Here is a 24,736-nt window from a genome sequence, read left to right as displayed (position 1 = left end):
ATAACTTAAAGTCAGAATTTTAGAACTACTAGACATCTTAGAGATGTCTGGCACCATTCCCTTAGACTACAGAATAAAACAGAGTAGCCCATTTTCACAGCACTAATGGAAACATGAAGTGCTCCTAAAGCTTGGATACACTGTCTCAGTTCTTTCCTTGCTGATTTTGACTAATGTAAGTCCTAGTCATACCATATAAACACTAGGATGGTTGGGAAGGAAATAATCGTAGCTAAGGGACTATTTTAGCTGTGTTTATAAGCACGGTCTCACTTTGTAGAAGAGGCTGAGCTGAGTGTTTTTAAATACTATTTCAGACCTGTCTTACGGTACACTCTGATCATACCAGAGCCTGAACCAATTAAAAAAAGATAGTTCTTTCAGTAACTGTAATATTAGAAAAATATTATAATGTCTCTATTCCTAGAGATCGTGGAGTATCTCACTCAAAGATCCTTCAATTACGATGGGCAGAGGTTAAAAGGCCAACTGAATTCATTCCAGTTGGCCACGCAACATAAAATTCCTGATCCTTGATATGTTTCCAGATAGAGAAGACCAGAGATAAGAGGGAAATAGCAGGGCGCCTGGGTGGCTCAGTTGGTTAAGCGACTGCCCTCGGCTCAGGTCATGAACCTAGAGTCCCAGGATCGAGTCCCACATCAGGCTCCCTGCTCGGCGGGGGGTCTGCTTCTCCCTCTGACCCTCCCGCTCTTGCGCTCTCTCATTCTCTCTCTCTCTCAAATAAATAAATAAAACCTTAAAAAAAAAAAAAAGAGGGAAATAGTACCATGTATGGAATAACAAGGGATTTGGAGTCAGTTTGGAGATCCCACTTAGGTCTCTGACACTCAAATCCTCTGTGACTCGTATCGTTTCTGAGCCCCTGTCTAACCATCTAGAAAATGTGACTAATAATACCTACCTCATAGTTTAGAAGTTCAAGAGGGAGAATTCCACAAAGAGCCAGTGTGATGGCGCTCAACGGCAGGTGCTCAGGAAGCCATAATTACTATTTGGATCTATTTCTTTTCCAGATAAATGAACACGTGTTGAAACCCTATTTCTAATAGATGACTCACAAGATGATTTTCAAACCTTAAGGAAGGTCAAGAATCTGCTATTGTGTCATCTTTCACTCAGAAATCATGTTGTTGGACTGGTGAGGACAATACAATAGCACCATCGTCACTAGGAGTGTGGAGCTTCCCATTTCCACATGGCCATGTTGTCCCCCTTAGCTCAGGGCCGCCAGAAAGGGCAGCTTGGGTGGGAGACACCATCATCACTAGGAGTGTGGAGCTTCCCATTTCCACATGGCCATGTTGTCCCCCTTAGCTCAGGGCCACCAGAAAGGGCAGCTTGGGTGGGAGACACCATCATCACTAGGAGTGTGGAGCTTCCCATTTCCACATGGCCATGTTGTCCCCCTTAGCTCAGGGCCGCCAGAAAGGGCAGCCGGGGACGACCACATACCAAGGCTGCCAGGTGTGGCTGAGGCAGGCAGAACTCGGACTTAAGCCTCAGCTCCTGTCTACCTTATTCATAGTGCTCTTCATGGATAGAATGCCGTTGTCTGTGAGCTCTGATGTAGGAAAGATCGAGAATTTCCATTGTGATTCCCTCTCTGACCCTTAGGATATGTAGCAAAGTTACATTTAAGTTTTAAACATTGAGGGACTTCCTGGTTTTCTTTTCATTATGACTATGGCTCAATTCCCCTGTGGTCGAAGAATATAATCTAGTTAATTTCAGGCTTTTAAAATGTGTAGATTGATTCACGGCCCAACGTATCGTCTATTTGGGTAAATATTCTAGGACCACTTGAAAATAATGTATTCTGCACTTACTATGTAATGTTCCATATATGTCAAATAGGTCACATTTCTTACCAATGTTTTGTCTGTTTTTCTATCGGATATTGCGAAAGGTATACTAAAATCTTCAAACAATGCTACTCTAGTCAACATTACTTTGGAGAATCTCCCAAGTGTTATAAGCCAAGAGAAACAAAAAGAATACCCATTGAGGAGATAATTGTGACTATTCACAGATAAGATGATGGTGTACATAGAAAATCCAAAGTAGTCTATAAATACACTATTAGAATTAAAAATGGAAAACTTGCAAATCTTAGAACCAAGGAAGCAATACAGAAAGCAGCCAGGGGGAAGAGATTTCTTACGTACGGAGGGAGGAACATCAGAATAACATCAGAATAACACCAGGGAACTGGCAAGCCAGAAAGGGCTGGAAAGACATGTTCACAGTACTAAGTGAGAACATGCAGCCAAGGATACATAGCCAGGGAAATGTTGCAAAAGAAAACCAAACTTGGGGCATCACAATGCCTGACTTCAATCTATATTACAAATCTGTGACAGGATGGTATTGGCACAAAAACACATAGATCAATGGAACAGAATAGAGACCCCAGAAATGGACCCTCAACTCTATGGTCAACCAATCTTTGACAGATCAGGAATGAATGTCCAATGGAAAAAAGACAGTCTCTCCAATAAATGGTGCTGGGAAAACTGGACAGCCACATGCATAAGATTGAAACTCGACCATTCTCTTACATCATTCACAAAGATAAACTCAAAATGGATGAAAGATCTCAAAGTGAGACAGGAGTCCATCAAAATCCTAGAGGAGAACAGAGGCAGTAACCTCTTCGACATCAGCCACAGCAACTTCTTTCAAGACATGTCTATAAAGGCAAGGGAAACAGAAGCAAAAATGAACTTTTGGGACTTCATCAAGATAAAAAGCTTCAGCACAGCAAACGAAACAGTCAACAAAACTAAGAGGCGACCCATGGAACGGGAGAAGATATTTGCAAATGACATTACAGTTGAAGGGCTGGTATCCGAGATCTATCAAGAACTCAAACTCAACACCCCAACAACAACAACAACAAAATAATAATCCAATCAAGAAACGGGCAGAAGACATGAACAGACATTTCTCCAAAAAAGACATAAAAACGACTAACGTTTACCATCACTAGCCATCATGGAAATTCAAATCAAAACCACAATGAGATACCACCTCACACCAGTCAGAATGGCTAAAATTAACAAGTCAGGAAATGACAGATGTTGTGAGGATGTGGAGAAAGAGGAACCCTCTTACACTGTTGGTGGGAATGCAAGCAGGTACAGTCACTCTGGAAAACAGTATGGAGGTTCCTCAAAATGTTAAAAATAGAACTACCCTACTAACTAACAATTGCACTACTGGGTATTTCCCCAAAGATACAGACGTAGTGAAAAGAAGGGGCACCTGAACCCCAATGTTCATAGCAGCAATGTCTGCAATAGCCAAACTGTGGAAGGAGCCGAAATGCCCTTCAACAGATGAATGGATAAAGATGTGGTCCATATATACAAGGGAAGATTACTCAGCCATCAGAAAGGATACATACCTACAATTTGCACTGACGTGATTGAACTGGAGGGGATTATGCTAAGTGAAATAAGTCAAGCAGAGAAAGACAGCTATCATATGGTTTCACTCATATATGGAACATAAGGAATAGTGTGGAGGACCACAGCGGAAGGGAAGGAAAACTGAATGGGAAGAAATCAGAGAGGGAGACAAATCACGAGAGACTCTGGACTCCGGGAACCTAACTGAGCTTTACAGAAAGGAGGGGGGTGGGGAGATGGGGTATCTGGGGGTGATGGGTATTAAGGAGGGCACATGTTGTGATGAGCACTGGGTTATATGCAAATAATGAGTCATTGAACACTACATCAAAAACCAAAGATGTACTATATGTTGGCTAACTGAACCTAATAAGTAAATAAATAAATATGCTTTCTACATGAAAAACAAATAATAATGAGTACAGAATTTCAGACTTGCAAATGAAATGTTCTCAAGATACGTATCACAGCAGTGTAAATAGACTTCACACTACCAGACTTTATACTGAAAATGTTTTAAATGGCAAAATCAATGTTATGATTTTTTACAATTTTTTTCCTTTTTTTATGTTATGTTAATCACCATCTATTACATCATTTTTCCCTTCCTACTATCTTCTTTTTTCTTAACATATAATGTATTATTTGTTTCAGAGGTACAGGTCTGTGATTCAACAGTCTTACACGATTCACAGCGCTCACCATAGCACATACCCTCCCCAATGTCTATCACGCAGCCACCCCGTCCCTCCCAACCCATCCCCACTCCAGCAACCCTCAGTTGGTTTCCTGAGATTAAGAATTCCTCATATCAGTGAGATCTTATGATAGATTTTTTACCATTTTTTAAAAGTACATTCTGTATGATTCCATTTTTATAAAGATTTTATTAATTTATTTTAGAGAGAGAGCGTGGCACGAGAATGGTAGTAGACACAGGAGGTGGAAGAGAGAATCTTGAGCCCGTGCTGCCCTGAACACAGACCCTACGTGGGGCTCGATCCCACACCATGAGATCACATCCTGAGCCAAAATCAAGAGACAGCGGCTTAACGGACTGAGCCACCACCCATCTCCTTGGGCATTAGTACTGGTGCATTCCCTGCTCTCTCCACCACTGCTGTGCTGAACACTCCTGAAAACACATCTGTGAAAAACCGGCCAGAGTTTCCGGGGGGGAGTCTGAGGCCAAGCACTGCCAGGTGATGGCTGCACCCGTGGCCTGGGATGGGTGCTGCTCACTGTTTTCCAGGCCTGGGGTTGCCCAACACCCTTCTTTCCAGGGGACCTGCAGGGGACCCCCATGTCCTCAGGTACCTGAGGGCAACCCGGCCCAGGAATTCACCTTCTCTAGCAGAGGACAGATGGGACTTCTTTCTCTGGCCAGGAGTGTGAACCCTGATCCCGGGAGAGGAGAGCTCTCCTGGACTCCTCGCCCAGCCAGGCAGCTGTGGCCATGATGTATGTGACGGAGCCAGAGCGGCTGGGACTTGGAGGGAATGAGTGCCTTAAACCAGCCTTGTGCAGGGCATGCGGGAGCAACAGCCCCTGCTTCTTGGGGAGCAGTGATGTGTGCAAAAGGGAGGAGGCTGGGGTGGAGCCTTCCAAGCCACACCACAGTCTCTCCCTTGGTTCTGAAACCAGCAGGAAGGGACCTCCAAGGGCAGAGACCAGACTCCAGGAGGATGCCTATCCAGGGAAAGGGGATCCGCTGGAGGGCAGTGAAGCAGCCAGCCCCACCGACCTGCAGGCCATTTGCACAGGATCACCTCCCGCACTTCCTCAAAACGTTGTCCGTCTTCGTGTGTGGACAGTGACTGGCCCACTCAGGGCTGGTGCACTTCCAGAGGAGGACTAGAGACTTTTCAGGGCTTGCTCATGGGTCAGAGGACCACCGCCAAAGAAGCAGAGGATATCCCTCTTCCTCCGGAGCTGGGGAAGGCAGCCACCGTCCTGGGGCGGGACCGGGTCCAGGAGTGTGTTCTTTCTGAAGCCCCTGCCTTCCGTGGGCATTGCTATGCCTGAGAAAGGCCCCCTCAGCCCCAGAGTCAGGAGCAGTGAGGAGCTGTGTCCAACCCTGGCCCAGGATCACGACCCGAAACCATCCTGTCTTTGGGAGGACAGGTCTCCTGCAGGAGCCAGGGAGGGGACTGGCCCCTCTCCCCTCCCCAGGTCCAGGACTCCCGGGACCTGCAAGAGCTCTTCATCTGAGGAGGAGTCATGGAGAGCAAGTGTGACTCGTCAGCCCAGCAAGTGAAAGAACCAAACCCCAATGCTCAGGTTCTAACACAAGCAGAATTTCAATGTACTGTTTGGGGGCAGCCTCCTCCCCTCTTAGGCCTACGGGGCCTTGTGGGACCCCAAGGAAAGTCTTTGTTCTCCTTCCCTCAGAGAGAGGAGCTGGCCCCATGTGCCGGGGTCCCCACCGTGTCCCAGTGCTGAGGAAGAGCCACACGCAGGGGCCTGATGTCAGGAGTGTGGTCGGCCACTGCTCCTGGGCTCCCAGCCAGGGGCCTGGTGGCTGCATCAAAGAGCTGAATTGCTTTTGGGGGAAGGAGTGCTCACTGCCCACACCGCTCGCCATCCCCCTCTGCACTCTGCAATCCAGGCTCTGTGCCCAGCTTACATCGATCACCAGCACTCCACATGTTCCTGCCATGGGAGGGATCATTCAGCATCACCCCATTGCACAGAGGAGGAGAGCGAGGCCCAGAGAGGGGAGGTAAATGGCTCCAGTCCCAGAGCTGGTCAGCAGAGAAGCTGGAAAGCCAGGCCTCCAGAGCCCCTGCTAGACCAGCCAGAGACTCCCTGAGTTGAAAGCGAGCCCTCCCCTGCCTGACCAGCCACACACTGGCCCCTGACCTTCATGATGGCCTGTTCTTGACCTTGAAGGTGAGCTGGCCGACTAGGAGGGGGAGTCCAGCTGGTGGGACAGTCTGTAGCTACAGGACAGAGTGACACATCTGAGCTAGCAGGAGCCACACTCTGGTCTCCCTCCCGGAGCCTGACCAGGAGCTGGAATCTGGGTGCCTTAGGGGCCAGCACACAACAGGGTCTGCACTGACCAGGGACCCATGGCCCCCAGGGAGAGTCCACTCTGCCCTCTCCCCGCTCCTGCCTGGCCTCACCTCTCCTCACTGTGGGGCTGCAGGACCCGGAACCAGGCCTCATAGGGACGGCTCGGTTCCAGCTTGTAATGATTTCACAGCCCCCGGAGCCCCTGGGGCCGGAGGGAGGACTGGCTGTGGACCAGGACTGGGCTGGGGAGGATGCAGGGCCTTGTGGAGAGTGAAGGATGGGGCAGGGGCCGAGTCCTGGGGCCACGGCTCATGTCTAAAAAGGGCTGAAATCCCTGAATGCCCACGGGGTCCCTCATTACAGTAACGACCCCCTTCACACTCGGGCATCCTGCTGGTGGGCCCCTCCACCCCGGCCTCCTTCCCGCCCCTCTAACTCCAGCCGGGGCTGCCGCCAGGGACAGGCTGGACCTCTGTCCCAGATCCTGCCAGGAAGAAAAGGCAGAAGGAGGAGAGGAGAAGGGGAAGGGGCGGACTGATCTTCTCCCTGTCCTGAGTTGGCCTCCACTGATGCCTGCAGGTCCACTGGCCCAGCCCTGCACTTAGCTGGACCCTGAGAGGGAGTCTGCATTCCAGGCCAGCTGGGTGGGAGGGCTAATCAATGACCTGTGCGTCCCCAGATGTCCTACCCACCTGGCCTTTCACCCTAAGGCCTGCCGCCCAGGGTGGGCGTGGTTGCGGGGCCCAGCGGACTTTGGGGCCACAGAGTAGTCGGCTGTGGTGAGGGAATGTGGGGGACCGGTCAGGTGCAGAGCCATGGGTCTCGTGTACATCCGCTGCAGGGCTGGTTCACCGTACAGATGCTGCGTGCAGGTCTCCTTTGCACACCTGGCCATGACACACCTGGCTGGCCCTCTCGGTGGGGAGGCCTGGGTGCCTGGTGCACCTGTCCCCCACCTACCCCTGGAGGAGCGGCCACGTACAAGCGTTTCCATGTCCAACCCTCAGGGACAGTTGGGAACCTGGGTCAAGAGAGGCAGGGACTGGCCCAGGACAACTGAGGGGTGCAGAGCCCAAGGAGCAGGGCTGCTCTCCAGCCCTAGGCCAGCCCCAACCCTCCCATGAGGGTCGCTTTGGGGGTGAGACCCCCTCAGATCCTCGGGGAGAGCTACCCACCATGTCCCATGTGGGGACATGACCTTGGCATCCCCAGGCATGTAGAGGCATGTGCACCTGCAAACCCACCCACACGCACCACTCTGACTGCCCAGCTGGGGGTCAGAAGGGGAGGACACCCTGGGAGCAAGGTGGGGACAAGGGGGAAAGAAGAAAGAGGTTGGAGACAGCTGAGCCATGGGGCAGGGCATCAGGACTCCTGGCAAGGACCCGGATCCAGAGCATGGGGAGGGGAGATAGGCCAGGCTGATGGTCAGGGGTCCCCAAGGGGCCCAGGGGGTTGCCAGGGCACTGGGAAAAGACAGGGTCTGGGTTCCGGTGTCCACCACCACCCTGGGCACTTGGGAGTAGGAAGAGATACCCACCCCCAAGTCCAGAGGGCTACAGCCCAAAAGGCCTCAGCTTCCTCTGCTGTCACTTGGGCTGCAGAGATGCAGTGTCCCAAGGGTCCCACGGGCTTGTAGAAGAGCCTGTTGGCCTTGGATCTCCATCCCCGACCCCCTGTGATCCCAGTCTGGGGAAAATGCTTTCTACCCCCTCGAGGTCCTTCTCAGCAGAGGACAGACTCGGGGCTTGGGGAGCTGAGGACCTGGCTACGCAGAACGGGGCAGAGCACTGGGCCACCAGTCTGGAGACCAAGGTCAGGGCCCTCCTTGTTGCAGCCTCAGGGTCCCCATGTGGAAGAGAATCCAGAATCACTGCTCCGGTCAGGTTGAGGAGGCCTTAGGAAGGAATGGAGCACCGGGACCGGAGAGGGAAACGGGGACAAGGGAGGCTTCTGAGGATTCTTACATCGCCCATGGAACCCACAGATCCTGCTCCTGTGAGACACACAGAAACAGAGACAGAGAAGGAGACAGAGAATGAACACAGGACAGAGGGAACCAGGAGAAGTCACAGACTTTCCTCCACCAGCTTGGAAATGACATCCCGGCATTTTGTGCCATTCTATTCCTGAGAGCGCCGTCACATAGGCCATCCACCCTGGAGGGGAGGGGATTCCACAGGGATGTGTGACCAGGATTCAGGGGTGCCAGGGGCCACTGTGGGGACTGCCCAGCACACGGGCACAGACGAGGCCCTGGGACCTGAGCCTAACCCTAATGGGAGCCCCTGGAAGTCTGTGTCACCAGGGGACAAGGTCAGAATCAGTTCATCACTACCTTCCCACGGGGGCTGGGACACAGGCAGGAAGGGGGTGGCTTTGCCTGGACCCCAGAGCAGACCCAAGCCCCTCTGAGCTGTGTTCCATGCCAAGCCGAGCCCCTGGCTCATCCTTGCATTGCCAAGTATGCCCCAGCCTCCTGTGATAGCAGGTACGGAACATGTGTAGAGGTCCTACCCCTGATGGCGTCCCTAGAAGTAGAAGCCAGAATACCCCAATGTGCAGATGGGGAGCCTGGGGAGGCCCTGAGAGGCACGGGGTCTGTCCAGGGTCATAGCCCTGGGCATGCGCAGGAGTCCGGTCTGAACCCAGCTCTGTGTCCTCACAGCAGGGACACCGGCTGCACCCAGGCCTCCCGGGGCTGTGGGTGGGCTGTGAGGGTGTCACTGTGTGGATGCGGCATGGGGGGAGGGTGAGCATTCCGCAGCGGGGGAGGGGGCCCCTCGGGGGGCTCTTGTGTGAGGAGGAAGTTGGGTAAGGGGACCCCAGGCATTGGTGACCTCACTTCCCTGACAACAGAGCCCAACAGAATTTGGAACCCCGGTAACCAGGTACCCACATTCCACAGACAGCCCCCTGCCCAGCTCATTTCATTGGAGATCTTAATGGCAAGATGTTCACGTGTTGCCTGCCAAGGTCCCGAGGCTGCAGGCGGAAGAAAGCGCGCCCTGTGGATGCTGTCCCCCGCTGGGGATTTCATGTCAGGGCTCCCCACCGCCTCTGGCCATTTGGCCGGAAGGACAGAAAGGTGACACCAAGAGGCCCAGAGCCGGCCACCCAGCCCCACTCACTCTGATGACCTGTGTAGCCCCAGGTGCCCTCCCTGTGTGTCTGTGTGTGTGTGTGTGTGTGCGCGTGTGTGTGAGTGTGTGCATATGTGTGTGAGTGTGTGTGTAAAGAGGGGTCATGGGGTGGGGCCACCCCAAGCAGGAGCAGGCTGTTGAGGGGTCAGATACCCAGTGGGCAGGTCATGTTCAAGGTCAAGGCTGGCTGTGTGGGATGGGGTGTGTGGGCGCTGCCCCTTCTGCCCAAGGTTTATCCCGATAGCCCTGCAGGGATGGGTCACTGCATCCCGGGTGCAGGGCTATGCGCACACAGGTGTGTGTCTGATCTGGGAGCAGCAGGAGGACTGGGCAGGAGGACAGTGCTAATGGCCGGGCAGGGCTGTGAGGCCTTGGGGCCGGCTACCGGTTCCTGTCTTTGCAGAAGGCCACAGAGGACATGGAGAAGCAGCTGGCGGACGTGCCCTCCTCCCTGACAGAGGGGTTGACCCCACAGGCATCCCGAAAAACAGGTGCTGGGGATTGCCGGGCAAGACCTCCGACACCACGCGGACCACCGTCCCAGGTGGTTGTCCACCAGACAGTGGTCCAGGAGCCGGAGCCCACGGAGGCGGAGACCGAGGCCAAGGGTGAGAAGGCTGGGCCTGGGTGTTTGTGGTGTGTGGGGACGGGTCGGTGCGGCCCCAGAGGGAGGAGCCCCCAGAGGCTGGTGTGGGGCCACGAGCAATGACTGGGCACAGAGCACCCAGCGGGTGGACTGCAGCTGGGGACACATCCCCGTGAGGGTTCCTTCCCGGCTGTGGCTTCTCTGGGAGGCCCTGGGCTGGGCTCTGTCTCTGCAAAGGCCCATGGAGAGCAGGCACGGGGGTGAGCTTTTCTCCTCTCACAGCTGCTCCACCACCTGAGGAGCCAGAGCCCGATCTGGAGGGAGGGCTGGTGCCTGCAGTGACTTCAGGAGGAGACCAGGAGCCGGCAGGTGACCCGGCACCTGCCCACGGAGAGCCTGGCGCTGTCCAGGAAGAACTGGCACCTGCTCCTGCGCCAGCCCCTGCCCCTGCCCCTGCTACAGTTCCTGCCACTCCCCCTTCCCCCACCCCAGCCCCTGCCCCTGCCTCGGACCCAGATCCTGACCCTGCTCCCGCCCCTTCCCTTACCCCTGCCTCTGCCCCTGCCCCAGCCCCTGCCCCTGCCTGTGCTCTTGTTCCTGCCCCTGCCCCTGTTCCTGCTCCTGCCGCTGCCAGAGCCACTGTCCCTGACCCAGATCCTACCCTTGCTCCTGCCCCTGTCCGTACTCCTGCCAGAGCCGCTGCCCCTTCCCCTGCCCCTGCCAGTGGTCCTGTTCCTCCCCCTGACCCAGATCCTGTCCCTGCTCCTGCCCTGGATCCTGCACCTGCCACTGCTGCTGACCCTGTCCCTCTCCTTGCCCCTGCCCCTGCCCTTACCTCTGTCCTTGCCCCTGTCCCTGCCCCTATCCTGAGCCCTGCCCCTACTCCTGCTCCTGCAGGGCTCCCACAGCCACATCCAGAGCCCACAGCCCTGCAGGGAGAGCTCCTTGTACAATCACCCTTAGTTCCATCGCCAGAACCCGAGACCCCGCCCGATTGTTTCATGCCCTCCCCCTGTGTTCTTTCTCTCTGGTACATATTAACTGTTATTTTATCCTTCCATGTCCTATATACTGTTTATTATTTGTTTTAAATAAAATTACTTGTTTTCAATTGAACACGTCTTGAGCATTAAGTACATGCCCAACGCTGTGCCACCACACCCAGAACATTGCCGCAGAATATCTCATTCCCCAAGGAGTCCCCGAACCAGAAGCCCTCCCTGCCCCTTTTTCCCAAGCCCAGACCCCGGCGACACCTAAGCTGCTTTCTCTCTCTGTTCCTTTACCTATTCCTGATGTTTCTGTAAGTGGAATCACACAATAGGGGCCTTTGTGTCTGCCCCCCTATTTTCAAAGGGGACTCGTTTTCTTCTGTGTTTCTTTGTCATAAAATTTCCCTTATTTGATATTGAAATCCCCGAAGGATGACACATCAGATGGAATCATAGAGGCCACTTTAGGAATTATGGGCACAATCTCGGGGCCGAGACCTCTGGTCCTGCTGGGACACCACAGCCTGACCCCAGACAGGACAGGGCTGGTTCCTCCTGTGACCCACACAGAAACCAGGGAAATGCAGAAAGCTGGAAGACACACCACAAAGGGCAAAAGCATTGCTCACAACCCAAGGCCAAAGAAAGGGTTCACCTGACTCTGGTCCAAACCACGCTCCAAGTCACTGGGTTCCACAGGGACGGAGACCAAACACATGCAAGTCCAAGGCGGAAGGATAGGCACGCAGGGAATATGGGTCAGAGATGCGGGAGCTCCTGGGGAAGGGCTCCGGCAAAGGAAACCCTAGGGAGGCAGCGCTGGTCACCGTCAGACTGGCAGGTGTCTGGTCTGGGGGCCAGCAGCCCTGGGGAGAACATGAGGAAGTAGAGGTCCCCTGGAGAGAACGGTGACGGGCACCCCTGTCTGGGAGAACAGTGAGCAGCACCCATCCCAGGCCACAGGTGCACCCATCCTCAGCCTCGGACTCAGCCCCGGAAACTCTGCCTCGGTTTTTCACACACGTATTGTCAGGAGTGTTCATCACACCGGTGCTGGAGAGAGCAGGGAATGGAACAGCACTAATGCCCAAGGAGATGGATAGGATCCACGGTCCCAGTTCTCATGACAGAATGCCCTGCAGCTACTGTCCCGGTGTCATCCGGGGCACAGGATCCGGGAAGCCCCTCCTGAGACCCACCCCTCCTGCCACCCTGCCCCTGGGAACATTGAGAATTGTTTGAGGAGGAGGGGGAGAGGATCCAGGATGACAGCGGGTCCAAGGAGAAGGAAGGTCAGCACTGGGAGGACAGATGGACGTGCCCTGAGCCACCATCCAGGGCCCGGGCTGTGATGCCCTCGGACCTCACCCCAAATAAGGACTCCTGATTTAAGGACCCAGCTTCTGTGGTTTTACTCCCTCCCTCCCTCATTCTCTCCCTCATTCATTCCCCACCTCCAACCCTCCCCTCCCTCCCCCTCCCTCCCTCCTTCCTCCCTCATTCAGCAGAGGATCTGGGGTCCCTGCTGTGTACTGAGCACTGGAGCTTCATCAGTGAGCACCCCCCAAACCACATGGTCACGTCCACTGTGGGAGGTGACGGGGGCAGTCCTCAGGGCTAGCACTGGTGATGAGCACCAGGAATCTGCTCCTGAAAACACAGGCCAGTTGCACAAGGAATGGAGAGACCCATGCTTAGCACTTCCTCTAGAAAAATCTAGTCCTGAAAAGTGATGAAAAGTAAGTATATCCTAGACTTCATGCGATGTGAGTTCTAATGGAAGGTACCTACTGATTCCTAGAACCAACAGAGTAAATCATCCAGTGTCAACTGGGGTGTTGTGACCCAACTTTTCTGACCAAATGACACGTTTCAGCCAACATCTCCAGGGCCTCTGGTTTTCCCAAGGGTCTCTGCGATTCTCTGATCCTTCCATCAACCTCCTTGGGAAGCTCTGTCCTGTCGTCTTCCTTGTCTCCTGCCTCTTCTGGGACCCTTCCATGGCCTCCCCACCAGGACTCCCTGTGCCCCCTGGCCTGACACCCACATCCCACGCTGGGTCCTGTGAGTCCGGTGCTTTTTGCAAGGACTGTGTGCTCCCTCTGGGGTCACTTGGCATCTCCCTTGCAGTGGCCTGCATCTTCCTGTGCTGGGTCTCCTCTGAGCAGTCTGTGAGGCCGGACTGTGTCCATGTCATGGGCACGGAAGTGAGAGTCCAGAAGGTCCAGACGACCTGCTCCCAGTCCCAGCGTGTGGAGCCTGGGTCAAGGATGGTCTGCGAGCAGAGGAAGACTTGGGCCCAGGGAGACTGAGGGAGGACATGTCACAGTGAGCCTGCAGGAGGAGAGTGAGCCCTGTGGGGACTTGGCTCTCAGGCCTGCTGGGAGACCGCATCTCACCCACAGCAGCTCTGTCCCCAGGGCTGGAGGGTGTCAGGGTAGCCACCCTCCGAGGCTGTAGGCTGACAGTGACTGGCAGGAGAGGAGGTGCACCTGATGCAGGAGAGAACCCTCAGGCAGAGAGGAGGGGGCAGGTGCTTCCCCAGCAGCTGGAGGAACTCGGGGTAGCCACCCTCCCGGGGTGCAGGATGGCAGTGGCCGGCAGGGGAGGAGGCACCTGGTGCAGGAGAGAGCCCTCAGGCAGAGAGGAGGGGATAGGCTCTCCCCCAGCAGCAGGTGCACTGGGGCAGGCTGAGGGGGCATCCGTGGACAGCAGTGCCTGCAGCTGGGGTCTCCACGCAGACCCCCTCCTCAGGCTCAGCACAAGCTTGTCTGGATGGCCTTTGTCCCCCAAATACAAAGTCTGGCCCAGGACCCTCCTCAAGCCCTGACTCCCAATCCTTTGACCTCAGCTCAAGTGACAAGAAATGGCCAATAGTTTAGGTGGGGTTGGGTGCACAGGGACATTTGCTTTTCTGGCCCATGCTGTAACATTGCTGGCATTTTAAAGATCTCAGGGCTTTGATTCAAAAACGGTAGGATGCCAGGGACCCCAGTCGGCTTTCTGGAAACCTGCCTCTGGGCCTTGCAGCCCTCCCATCCCACCAGTTCTGCTCAGAATCCCTCCAGGTCACAGACCCACAGTCTTGGCTCCTCAGATGGCCCGGACGATGCACCTTCAAAAAGCGATCCCGGTGGGGCAGCAGGACACACTGTGGATTCCAGCAAATACACCTCCCAGAAACTGAGGGTGCTGCTGGACGAGCTGTCTGAAAACAGCCATGTCAGGGTTCCAGGAAGATACCAGAGGCACAGGAGTAACTGAGGAGCATCTGAAGGTCAGGTAGGGGCAGTCAGAGCTTCCAGACCCTTCTTCCCTAAAGCTCCTCATTCCTCAGCTTTTCTTCCGGTGATTCTGCTTGGTTTCTATTTGCCCCAACTGTTATCCATTGCCTTAGGCAGCAGAGACTCACGTATGCCTTTAAATGTTTTGGACATTGAATGTCCTCCAGTAGCCACTTCACTACTGGGAGAGTTGGTAGCAAGCAAGAAGTCCCAGAGGACTCCAAGGGTCTGGACTTGGTGTTTCACTCTCCTGAGATGGGGACACCTGTGGGAGGTGCAGGTGGTCAGCTGGGGGAGGGGGGCAGGCACCTGACATGGACAGATGGGGTATAGGTGAGGCCCGAGGCCCCCGGGGTATGTGCCTGGCATCCGGACTGAACAGGTTTTCAAAGCTGCAGACTGGCTGGGATCATCTTCAGGCTGAGGAGGAAGGTGAGGGGAGCAGAGGGGTGGCTGGGGCATTGGCGTGCCCATGCAAGCAGTGCTGGGCTCCACAGTTTCCCTCAAGGGGACAGAAGTAGGAATCTGCTCTGACGGCTCCGCTCAAGGCAGCACCCCCTGATGGAGAGGGGGGCAGCCCCTCGTGAGTTCCAGATGTCCTGGTGATTCTTGGGCACAGCCACAAATCTCAGCTTCTTCATGACCTGGGGAATGATGGGGGGGCCAGCCCAGCAGCCGCGGGTCCCACAGGTCCTTCAGGGGACAGCCCAATAGCCGCGGATCCCATAGCTCCTCCGGGGACATCCCCTCATGAGTTCTGGGTGTCCTGGTGATTCTTGGGCACAGCCATGGATCTCAGCTTCTTCATGACCTGGGGAATGATGGGGGGGCCAGCCCAGCAGCCGGGGGTCCCACAGGTCCTCTGGGGACAGCACCTTGGTGGGCCTGTGGTCCAGCAGGTACCTGTTCGGGTGGCTCTTAACGGGCCACATGGCCTCAATCCCACTGGCCCAGTTGACCACCATCACCTGGTGACAGGCCGAGGTCAGTCGGGGAACCTCCACCACCAATCCCCCAAAAAGGCCCCCATGTAGTAAAAGTTGCCCTGGTCACTGGGGATGTGGGTCTGGGACTGTGGCCAGCACGCGTAGCTGAAGTCCTCGTGGGCTGCCCAGTAGAAACCGGGGTGTGGGGTGCCAAAGAGGGGGGACAGGATCTCCATGCCCACATGGTCCCAGAACTTCATTCCCACATCCACGTCCACGAACACGAGGTCTTCCACGTCAGAGGAAGCGCTGCTCGCGGAAGGGGCTGATCATCGCTCTGTGCCGCATGGACACATCTTGCCAGTGCAGGACACCGCAGACCTTGAGGACCACCACCCTCCGGCCCTCCCAGAGTGGCACACGGGGCACGGCAACCAGCTGGTCGGTGAAGACGTAGTAAGTGACCCTGTGTCCACCATGAGGACCACCACCCTCCAGCCCACCCGGAGGGGCACACGGGGCCCGGCAGCCAGCTGATTGGTGAAAACCTAGTAGGTGACCCTGTGCCCCACCATGAAGTGCTTCTCTGCCGTCTGCAGGAACAGCTCCAGGAAGACCACGTATCCACAGGGGCAGTGGACAGGGCAGGAACAGGGTCACTGCCAGAGGCTGGCAGCAGGACACCAGAGTTGGGGGCCATGGACGTGTGCACCTTCGTCAAGGGGGCAGGCCCCGGCTGCTTTAAGCAACAGCCACCTCCTGACCTTCTTGAGTGAATCTGCCAGCAGGACCTCCCTAATGTCTGCTCCCAGAGATGGGGGCCATCAGCACCCCATCTTCCAAAGGGGAGCCTGAGGCTTTGGAGGCTGGAAACCCATGCAGCCCCACAGTCAGCATGCTGGAGCCAGGAACACTCGCCCTGTGCTGAGCTCCTGGGCAAACCCTGCAGGTGCCCTCCAATGGCCGCCCCCCCTGCAGATCCCGTCCCCACCTTCCAGGAAGAGGCACCTTTGGGCACAGCCCTCATTTCTATATCTTACAGACTGGGTAGAATCAGCAGGGCCGGCCACCTGTCCCACTTTGCTTTGAGTGGGCTGCCGCTGGCCCCCGCAGACCTGTCTCCACTTCCTGTAGGGTCCTCCCTGGAAGGCTACTGGGCATCCTGCTGACAAGGTGCTCAGTAAGCCACATTCCTAGGAGGGGTCACCCTCAAACTCTGCCAAATCAGGAATCAGGTCCAGCCCGTGGACAGGGAAGGCAAAAGACGACACCAGGAAGAAGAGGAGGCTTGCTTAGGCCCCAGGCTTGAATCTTGAATCCAAGGGTGTAAGCTTCCAGGTCCACGTCTACATCTCCCTGGCCCCAAAAGGTTGGAAGTCTTGTCCAGCCACGTCCCATGGCTGGTTCCCCTTTAAGGGTACTACCTGCTCCCCCCTGTGAGGACAGCAGCTCCCCCATTATCAGCAAGTGTGCTGAGCCCCTCTGAGACTGATTTTTTTGTGCAGACGCTAAGGCTACTTCCCTGGGCCTGCCCCACACCCGGCAGGTTAGTAAATCACTCACACAGGGAAGGCGGGCACTACATTTAAATAGGGGATAAGCACACTCAACATGAGTCAGGTCACCAGAGGGCAAGTCCAGACCCAGCCAATGGGGGAACAAGCCAGATATGAAGCAGGGGATAGAAGAGTGATCCTGGCAGAGGGCACAGCAAAAGCAAAGGCTTGTAGTCAGGCCCAGGGCACATGTGGGACGACCACACACTTGGGTGGCCCACAGAAGGGTGGGCCATGGTGGAAGAGGTGAGGCTGGAGAGGTCGGGCAGGAGGGGAGCAGACCACAGAGAGGCCCAAAGGTTATGTTCTGAAAATATCACTCTAGTTACCAGAGGAGAATGGGTTCTGTGCAGCAGAGGACAGGGAGACCCTAACCCTAACCCTAATCCCTAACTCCTAACCCTAGCCCTAACCACTATTACCAACCCCACAAAATCAGCAAAATACATTCCTGTACCTTTCTTAAAATAGATGTAAGAAGCCAGATCAGAAGAATTGCAAAACCAAGAGCTCATAAATAGACTGCGCACCCTAAGCAAGTGGCACTGCACAAACACCTCAAAGTTCTTCAATAGAGGGAAACAAGCAATGTTATAGAGCACAATGAATTTTTAAATAAAAACATGTGGTCATATTAATTCATGTAGAAAATATTCTAACCAAAGTCCAATGTCTGTTGCTGATATAAATACTCACGAAAGCAGGAATAAGGAGTAATTTTCTCATTAAATCTCTAGCAAACACCATGCTCAAGTCTGAAGATGGACAGCTCTACTCTGAAATCAGGAACAAGGACAGGTTGCTGGTTTTCACCTGTTGCTCAATATTGGACTGAAAGTTCTACCCAGAAGGATAAGCCAAGAAAGAAGGCATCCACATGTGAAAGGAAACACTAGAACTCTGTCTATTCAGAGACCAGGGAAGACATCATCTTATATAGAGCTTCCTAAAGAATCAACAAAAAATGATTACAGCCAGTTACCTAATTCAGCACAGTTACAGGACAAAATATCAATACACAAAAATCTCTCTTATTTGTATACACTAGCAAGGAATCATCCAAAAAGCCTTAAAAACGAAGGGGGCTCTGACACAGGCGACACCACGCATGAAGCGGGAAGTCATCACGCTGAGCGACATCAGCCAGTCACAGAAGGACAGACGCCCTGTGGTCCCACTTACAGGAAGTGTCCCGAGACACACAGTACAACGTGGCTGCCGGGGCCGAGGGGAAGGGGACGGGGAGCTGGCGTCTCCCGCAGACAGAGCCGCCCTCGGGGAGAAGGAAGAAGTTCTGGAGAATGACGTGCCCCCGCGGGAACTCAGCTAAGGCCGAGAACTGTGCACCGGACACGTTCTGAGGGGTCACTGTGACTATGTTTAGTCGCAGTGAACACGGGAATGAGGGACCGATGCAGGCCACAACGGGGATGGCCACTGAAAACAGCCCCACTGACAGAAGCCAGACAGAAAAGGCCACTCCAATTGGGGCCATCTGTGCTCCTTCAGTCCCTAAGGGTTGTGCGAATAAGGGAAAGTGTCGGGAGCAGTTCCAGAAGAAGAAAAGTGGATCCGAATGGAAAGGATGCTTCAGCCCGTGGGGCAGGTGGCGACAGCGGAAGTGGGCCCGTGGTCTGGGTTATAACGTGGAAACCGCGATGATTTCCTCAGTCAGGGTTCTGTGGTGGTTCCGCGGGACAGTGTCCCCGTCGGGGGTAACACGCCCTGAAGCACCCCGCGTGCAGTGGTAAATGTGGTAAGGAGACGACAGCCGGGGTCTGAGTGTGGAGATAAAGCGTATTTGTGCTGCGGTGACAGGTTGACCACACTCTGAAATCACCGCAGAGTCCACGACTCTTCAAACCGCCACGGCGGCACCAGGTCACGGAAGCAGAGACGACACCAGACTGTGACGGAGGCCGCGCCCTCCCAGACCCGGTTCCCCCACCGCGGAGAGCCCACCGGCCCTTGAAGGAGGCCACGTGGTAGCGAGAGACTCGCGGGAGGATTCAGTCAGCAGCCCCCGTGTCTCGGGTGCAGCAGAAGCAGTGGGATCTGGAATTCCCATTTTCCACAACCCTCCCCCAAAACCTGGTTAGAACTGTGAAAATGCAAGACGGGCACCTCAGGAGAGGGGACTGGGGACGCCAGCAGGGAGGCCGGAGCGGGGAGCCCGCCGCTCAGGGTCAGTGACGGGAACGGCCGTCAGTCACAGGCCCGGGGTCGGAAGCCTCCACGGGAGACACCCGTCAGTCACAGGCCCCGGAGCGGAGGACGCAGGTGTCCGCTCCTCCAGGAACCCCACGCTCCCCGCAGCTCAGGGGGGCGAGCCGCCGTCACCGCGAAGCCGGCTTCTCTCCGCGGACTTCCCGTCGGAACAGCGCCCCCCGCTGCCTCCTCCTTCTGCACCACACACTGACCGCTGACAGACCTGCTCTCTGACCCCGAGAGACAGCGCCCTCAGGCGTCGAGGTGACACCCGGAGACGGGCAGACAGCGCCCTCAGGCGTCGAGGTGACACCCGGAGACGGGCAGACCCCCCCCCTCAGGCGTCGAGGTGACACCCGGAGACGGGCAGACCCCCCTCAGGCGTCGAGGTGACACCCGGAGACGGGCAGACCCCCCCTCAGGCGTCGAGGTGACACCCGGAGACGGGCAGACACCCCCCTCAGGCGTCGAGGTGACACCCGGAGACGGGCAGACCCCCCTCAGGCGTCGAGGTGACACCCGGAGACGGGCAGACACCCCCCTCAGGCGTCGAGGTGACACCCGGAGACGGGCAGACCCCCCCCCTCAGGCGTCGAGGTGACACCCGGAGACGGGCAGACCCCCCCCCTCAGGCGTCGAGGTGACACCCGGAGACGGGCAGACACCCCCCTCAGGCGTCGAGGTGACACCCGGAGACGGGCAGACACCCCCCTCAGGCGTCGAGGTGACACCCGGAGACGGGCAGACCCCCCGCGCTCAGGGGAGAGCGGACGCCGCGAACTCGCCTACCCCCCCCGGCCGCCCGCGGAGTCCGCGCCGCGCCACCGAACTTCCCGGACGGAACCGACAGCCCTGACGCGGTGCGGACGCGGGGAGGAGCCCGCGGGGCCGGGGCCCGGGGGCACGAACAACGCGGCGGCGGCTCCCGCACCGCAGACCGCGGGAGCAGCCCCAGGAACCGAAGCCGGGTGCGCGTGGACGCGGACGCGCGGACCCCAGAGCGGATCCGAGCCCGGAGAGGGGAGCCCCGACCGCCCGGCGCACGGCCCCGCGGGACCCCACGGCCGCCCCACCGTCTACACAGCGCGCCCTTCCTCCGCGGCGGCCTGTGCGCACGCACCCCCTCAGCAGTCCCCGCTCGGGCGGCTTCTCACCTCCTCCCACGCGCGGTCCTGAGGAGGCCGGGCTCCTGTCGGCGTGGATAAAGAGCTATGTCCTCCAAGCGGGTCCTGTCAGAGCGGACACTGCCCCACGTCCTCCCCAACTCTCCACAGCGGGTCCCGTCAGCGTGGCCGCGGCCCCACGTCCTCTCGGAGTGTCCCCCCTGGGGGCGGCTCCAGTTACTGCAAGCGGACCAGGCAGGGCTGAGTGCGCATGCCCTGCCCGGGTCGGGGAGCTGAGCTCAGGCGCCCCCTGCGGGCGGCGCAGGCAGTGCAGGATGCGGGGCACTCAGTTCCCTAGACGCACCTGGCCCCTTCCCAGATCCAGCTGAACCCAATAAAACCTTGGAAATTTCCAGCTGAAATGGACTACATCATCCCGGCTTCTCCAGAAATAATTAAGGAACAATGAATTGGAAACCATAAGATATGAAATGAAATGTAGACAAAACCTTAACAACTTCCACCAAAATTCACTCAAAATTGTGCATAAATTTAAGACACGACTATCAAAATATCAAAAAGAAAACATAAAAGAAAATCTACATGGCCTTGGGTTTGCTGATGAGTGTTAACACACAACACCAAACACCGATCCAGAAAAGAAACAAATTGATAATGTGAACTTTATAAAGTTAAAACTTCTACTCTGTGAAAGACCTTGCTCAGAGAACTAAAAGACAATCCACAAACTGTGAGAAAATATTTGCAACACACACATCTGATAAAGGATCTGTATTCAAACTAGACAAAAAACTCTCAGAACTCAACAGTAAGAACACAAATAACCTAATTAACAATGGGCAAATATCTGAACAGACACCTGGACAAAAAAAAAATGTACAGATAATAAATAAGCGTACAAAAATATGCTCTACATCCTCTATCATTAGGAAGTTATCAATTTTTTTTAAGATTTTATTTATTTATTTGACAGAGACACGGCGAGAGAGGGAACACAAGCAGGGGGAGTGGGAGAGGGAGAAGCAGGCTTCCCGCGGAGCAGGGAGCCCAATGCGGGGCTCGATCCCGGGACCCTGGGATCATGACCTGAGCCGAAGGCAGACGCTTAACGACTGAGCCACCCAGGCGCCCCAGGAAGTTATCAATTTAAACAAAAGTGAGTTAGTGCAGCCCACCCATTAGAAATGCTAAAGTCCAGAAAATGAGGATACCAGTTGCTGAAGGGTGAGGAATGACAGGAACACTTCTTCGTGCTGGGGATACACACTGTTTCCACACAAAAACTAGCACGCAATGATGCACAGTAGCTCTATTCATCATAGCTAAAAAATTGAAGAAATCCGGGTGTCCTACAATAGATGAATCCATAAGCAAACTGCGGTGCCTCCAAGTGAAGGGTGCCAGGAAGACCCCACCAGTCTGCCAGAAGGGTGCACATGGGGACTGCTGGGCCCCTGCCCCTGGTTGGTCCTGTATAAATCCACACATGTCTACTGAGTGCCCTCACAGGTCAGGGCTGTGCTGGCACCTGGAGCTGCCCAGGCAGAATGGAGCCAGCAGCACTCTTCTCAGGTGGGAAAGTGGAAAGAACAATACATGACCTCCGACACCCTCCACAACCCTTGACTGGGGTTGGGTTGGATTTGAAACAGTCAGTGACCGGGGAGACATTTCACTCTTCTATTAGAGCCCAGGACTGAAGGCAGAAAACCAATGCTTCAGCTCAATCCCGGACTCATGTGTAACCCTGGGCAAGTCCTGTCCACCCTGGAGGCCCAGGGAGATGGAGGAAGGGAAGAGGGCCAGTTATGTTTAAACTTAACCCTGACCCTGACCCCAAACCCCTAACCCCAGACCCTGAGCCTAAGCCCAAACCTGACTCGACACCTTATTTCCTAACCATGTACCAGAACCATCTGATCTGCACTGTTCTACTATGGCGTAAGCTGAGCCTATAGCCCTTTGTAATAACGTGTAATTGTGACAAGCGGTCTTATTTTCTCTGCTCATGGGAGATACCTAGTTCTTGGGTGTGGACATTTATGACCCCTTCTTCTTTCAATCTTCAATTCAAACCTCAAGTCACCTATATGTTCAACGGTTCTCAGGACAGTAATCTTCTAGGTGTTTTGAGATATTGTTTATTTTTTAGTGTTCCTTTTTTATCTAAATGTAGGTAAAAAAATTATTGCAAATTTGATTTCTGAATTTATTTTCAAATATTAATAATTCTGTTTATTTTTAGAAACTAAGTATGACATAATTCTGACATACAAAATATAGAGCACAATTTAATAAACACATATTTCATCACATCAGTTAGGGTTAGGGTTACTTTACACCAAAAGTAACCACTATCCTTTGTGGGGGTTTATGATTTCTGTAATTATATGATAAATACTGTTTCCTATGTTACAAAACATTCTACATTACATATGTGTTATTACTTTATAAAATTTTAAAACTTATATACATGACATCATCATCTAAACTTTACATTTAATGCCTAAAATGTTTCATAAGTTGACAGTAACTTGATTATAGCTCTTTGGATTGTTAGTTCAATGGGGACTATAAATATAACTCATGTTGTTGATAAGCATATTATCTATATTCATACAAATGACTCCTTGGTGTAGCAGAATGCTAAGAAGTGTTCCTATGAGCAATGAATTTTCTTTAAGAAGAGAAAATTCTGATTCTTGTTTTCATGAAATTTATTCTGGAAATTCTATTTTCATTTTTAATTAGAAGGAAAGAACAGATGGTTGGGTAACATGATGAAAAAAGGTTACTAAATTTCTCCAGTTGCTGCTTCTTCTTACTTGTATAAAATAAATAAACACTAAGAAAGGTGTTGGTCCAGAAAAGAAGACAAAGCAGCTCACCAATATGAGAATAACATAGGTAGCTTTGTTTTCAAGAGAGCATGATGAAGACTGGATGGCACTGTGAACATTCTGAGCTGTTTTGTGGTGTCTGTAAAGGATATTCACCATGTAGATACTATTACATGTCATCAAGGAGAGAAAGAACAAATCTCGAAGGAATACCATACTTAGAAATATTGGTGCTATCTGCCTATCAAATGCCTTGTTTTTTACAATAAGCACTATAACACCCAAGTCCATCACCAGTGGTATTCCTGTTGGCCACAGTTTGTAAAACAACCACAGAATAGATGGCCATGTTGATCATCCATCCAGAAGTAAAGTAAAGAGGGTTGAATGAATGTAGAAATTCTGCATCTGAGCCAGGCTCATTTAGGATTACTTGGAGTAATAGTCACTGCCTGAAATGTACTCTGGAGGGCAGTTGTGCACAGAGAAATAGTCCCGGTAACTCTGAATATAGAGCACTATTTTACATCCAGTATCGCCCATCTCCAGCCTAATTCCAAAGGATGACATTATATTTGGAATCCCTCTGAATAAGAGTGTCAGGGCATTAGCCAAAGTTAAGTGGGCAAGAATCACATCTACAGGCTTCTTCTTATGAGGATGAATTAAGAAGGTATACATATATAATGTAAATAACAAAGAATTCCCCATGAAACCAATACAGGTTAGAAAGATAAAGAAGATCCCAAAAATTATGTCACTGGAAATCATTGTCTTTCAGTCTCTCTTAGATCTTCAAGCCAAGTCCAGTACATCCTATAGACAAATAATTTGATTATGAATGCAAATATTAAAGGTAATTGAGACTGAAGAGTAAGTTATCAAGTTTTAGGGAGTCTCCCTGCAGAATCAGCAAATACACAGCTATACCAGACCAAGGAATCATCGAGATTCTTAAAGAACAGAACTGTTAAGGAACAGAAGGCAATGTTTATGAAGACAGAGAATATCATGTGTTCTGTGAAAATTAATAAAAGTAAACTTTGTTTAAAAAGAAGTTGGTCTGGGGGAGCGCCTGGGTGGCTCAGTCGTTAAGCATCTGCCTTCGGCTCAGGTCATGATCTCAGGAACCTGGGATGGAGCCCCACGTTGGGCTCCCTGCTCAGCGGGGAGTCTGCTTCTCCCTCTACCTGCCGCTCCCCCTGCTTGTGCTCTTTCTTTCATTCTCCCTCTCCCAAATAAATAAATAAAATATTTTTTAAAATAATTTAAAAAAGAAAGAACTGTTAAGGAACAGAATGCGATGTTTATGAACACAGAGAATATCATGTGTCCTGTGAAAATTAATAAAAGTAAACTTTGTTTAAAATGAAGTCAGGGGGCCAAAGGGGGGAGCCCTAACACCCTACCATTCTACAGCAATTACAGACCCAACAGGGAGAGAAGCATCTTACAACTTAAGGCTACTTTAGCTACTCCTTTACTATCCCAGCAGGCGGAAGGTGGTCTCCTCCCGCCCAGGCAACAGCAGCCCAGCCAATGAGAGACTATTTGGCCAATTCTGAAGACTATTTTCATATATTACGAGACACTTTTATTTCAAAAACTTTAATTCTCAATCGATA

At 53.5% G+C, this 24,736-nt stretch overlaps 2 pseudogenes; both read right to left on the bottom strand.

Moving 5' to 3' along the window:
• Positions 1 to 17,175, bottom strand: part of LOC114204260 (histo-blood group ABO system transferase 2-like) — a 45,424-nt pseudogene extending 28,249 nt beyond the window's left edge.
• A 5,775-nt stretch (positions 17,176 to 22,950) lies between these two features.
• On the bottom strand, positions 22,951 to 24,134 carry LOC114226135 (vomeronasal type-1 receptor 3-like; annotated as a pseudogene).
• Between the last annotated feature and the right edge of the window lie 602 nt (positions 24,135 to 24,736).

The sequence above is a fragment of the Eumetopias jubatus genome, unplaced genomic scaffold (genome assembly GCF_037043125.1).
Source record: "Eumetopias jubatus isolate StellerSeaLion01/CBP00866 unplaced genomic scaffold, mEumJub1_p1.0 scaffold_1, whole genome shotgun sequence".
In the NCBI taxonomy this organism is placed as follows: Eukaryota; Metazoa; Chordata; class Mammalia; order Carnivora; family Otariidae; genus Eumetopias; species Eumetopias jubatus.
Note: the sequence above shows the minus strand (reverse complement) of the source record. Positions and strands in the feature narration are given on the sequence as shown.